The sequence below is a fragment of the Neovison vison genome, chromosome 1 (assembly GCF_020171115.1).
Source record: "Neovison vison isolate M4711 chromosome 1, ASM_NN_V1, whole genome shotgun sequence".
Taxonomy (NCBI): domain Eukaryota; kingdom Metazoa; phylum Chordata; class Mammalia; order Carnivora; family Mustelidae; genus Neogale; species Neogale vison.
Genome location: NC_058091.1, coordinates 49,360,656 through 49,363,824, shown reverse-complemented (window position 1 = coordinate 49,363,824; position 3,169 = coordinate 49,360,656).

Sequence of the window (3,169 nt, the reverse complement as noted above, 5' to 3'; positions counted from 1 at the left end):
AGACAGCTGTCTTCTCCCTGTGTCTTCCCATGGTCTTTCCTCTGTATGTGTCTGTATCCAAATTTCCTCTTCTTATAGGACACCAACCATATTGAATTGGGACCCACCATCATAGCCTCATATTAACTTAATTATCTCTTTGAAAGTCCCGTCTCCAAATACAATCACATTCTGACATACTGGGGATTAGGACTTTAACAAATGCATATTAGAGGACACAACTGGGCCCCTAACATACTGATTTCTACCCAGTAACTTAGTTTCAAAGCCCTCTATTGGGTGTGACATGCAGTTTGTAAACACTGTTCTAGGAGAAACAGAGAATACCTTCTGTCAAGTAACTTGTGGTCTGGCTCAGGGCTCAGTATGCTTTCTTCTGTAAAAGTCCAGAAGGTAAATACCTTAAGCTTTCCTAGTCACCTATGGTCTCTGTTGTATATTTCTTTGTTCTTCTTTATAACACTGTCATTCTTAGCTTGAAGGTTGTACACAAACAGACTACAGATTTGATTTAGCCAGGGGACCAGTAGTCTAACTGACTGACCACTTGGCAGGCACTTCCTTTAAGCCTCATAGAAGAGGACACCACATTAAGATAATGTAATTCCTCTATCCTGATTCTAATTTTCCTTAAGTGACCTCCAGAAATAATTTGGCTTTCCAAGTAGATTGTCCAAATTCTACGAAAAGATATACAGATCGGAAAACAATATTCTGGATTACTTAACTATTTTTCCAGTTTCAAATTAATAAACTGACAATCTGATTGTCATGTGTGTGTGCATATCTGTGTGTAATGTGTTTGCTTCAGTGAATCAGCTCAGCTCGGCATACGCTGAAAAACTAGTGTGGGGACTTGTACTCCGAAAGCTCAATCTTAGAACATGGTCACCACAGATTGTGCCATTCTAGATGGCCACCTCTAGGAAAACATGCATCATCCGTTTTCCCAGCAGTATCAACTTTCTATAGGGTCAAGTGATTAAATAGTGACTGACTAGAAAGAAAGGCCGAGATCTGACTGATACAATGTGTTTTATGTGCCAGAAGAGCGAGCATCTGGGTTCTACTCCATCTTACTTTTTTTTTTTTTTGTCCTTTTAGGAACATCCATCTCTTTGCATATAGACCATCTACAAAAATGGCTGCCAACACATTTTCCATCCTTCTACCTGCAGCAGACCACTTACCGCATCAAGAGATAGAGTCTGTTTCCCCTGCCTTTAAATCTGGGCTGGCTTAGTGACTGGCTTCGTCCTGTACAGCATGATGGAGGGTGAGGGGCGAGGCTGCACTAACTCCAGGCCTGGGCTCTACGAGGCCTGGCAGTTTCTGCTTTGCTGTGGTGGGCGCTAGCTACTGTGTAAAGAAACTTGGGCTACATTACTGAATAATGGCAGACCACATGGAGAGACTTCGTCAGCACCTGACTGAGGTGAGGGACATGGGAGTGAGGACGTCTTGGGTGTTCTTTGGTGCTCCTCAGCCCCAGCTGAGTACCTGGGTCATGCAGCTACCCATGTAAGCCACATGACGCCATGTGGACGGAACCTCCCAGCCAAGCAGATCCATCCCACAGAATTATGGGAAACAATAAATTGTTTATTATTAAATTATTTTTTTAAAGATTTTATTTATTTATTTAACAGATAGAGATCACAAGTAGGCAGAGAGGCAGGCAGAAAGAGAGAGAGAAGGAAGCAGGCTCCCCGCTGAGCAGAGAGCCCAACGTGGGGCTCTATCCCAGGACCCTGGGATCATGACCCGAGCTGAAGGCAGAGGCTTTAACCCACTGAGCCACCCAGGTACCCCTTATTATTAAATTATTAAACAATTGTCTTGCATTGGAAGATAGCAGAATGGAGGAAAAAATAACTCAGGAACGTTCTCTTGGTAATCTGATGCTACCTTGTCTCTGTCAAGAATAGTTTGGGCTGTAACTACTGATTACAGGGGCTTAAACAACATGCAGGTTTACTTCTCCATCCTGTGAAAGCCTAGAGACACTGAAATAACTAGTCGAAAACACATCGCACATTACAAATTTTTCTACTTTGGTCAAGAACATGCCTTTTCCAACAGTAGTTCTACCACCTCCCCTGCCCTTCCCTGCATTGGTGTTCTCAATGTTAAGTTACTAAGCCAATGTTCACCCTTTCAGAGTTGCCCCCACACTAACTCTGAATAGAAGCACACGCGGATTTTAGCGTAGAACACCTGAGGGGGAAGCTCCCCAGATCTAGTCTCAACTTCACTGCTTCAGGCTTGAAGAGAGACTGACTGATGGTAAGTATCTTTCTGGAGAACCACGAAGCCTCTGGTTGGATGACCCAACGATCACTAAGGTTGATTTTGTCACAAATGTTTAGCTTCAGGGCCTTTCATGGCACAACTTTCTTTCAAGGCTGCGGGTAGAGGCCTAGCAATGTGCTCCCCCATATCATCATATATTTATATAAAAATAACCATAAGGCTGGCCACGACTGCTGTCTTTTTCTCTTCTAACATACTCTCTGCCATCCTTTCTCTAGTGTCAAGTATATCAGATTGGCGAGGGGCTAAAATACGGCTCAGCGGAGGCGGGACTGGTGAAGCACTTAGTTTGAGAAATATTTGTGTGGTTGGCAATCGCTTCTTTGTGCAGGGATATTCCTGCTAGCTGGCTCGGTGTGGGATGAGCTCCAAGAATACTCCCACTTCCCACTGCGCTGACTCACAGCACTGCAGTACAACGACAGGGCCAGAAGTGGAATCAGGCTATAAACACGTCCTACTACAGTTGCCACTGAAGCATATGGGCACAGAGGAAAAAAGGTTTGTGATGTACCAAGCCATCAGCTGGTCTGTGGAAAATTTTTCCTATCATCGGTGTGGAACATTACAGAGGATTTGGTGCTCACTGATACCATGCCAAGAGAGTTCTTTCTGGTCAGGAATGTAGGCAATAAATAAGACACATAATTATGAAAGCACTACACACTTTTTTTTTTCACTTTTTGATGGGAATTATGCAAAAGCAAATGGAACGGAATTCCTGTGTTTGAAAATACAAACCTGGAGTGGATTAGTGAAGACATCTGTACATGAATTACACATTTTGTGTGTCCTAACATATCAGGTATAGTCTTAGCAATTTTGATACAGGCTGTCCTGCCATTGTCCAGTGGCT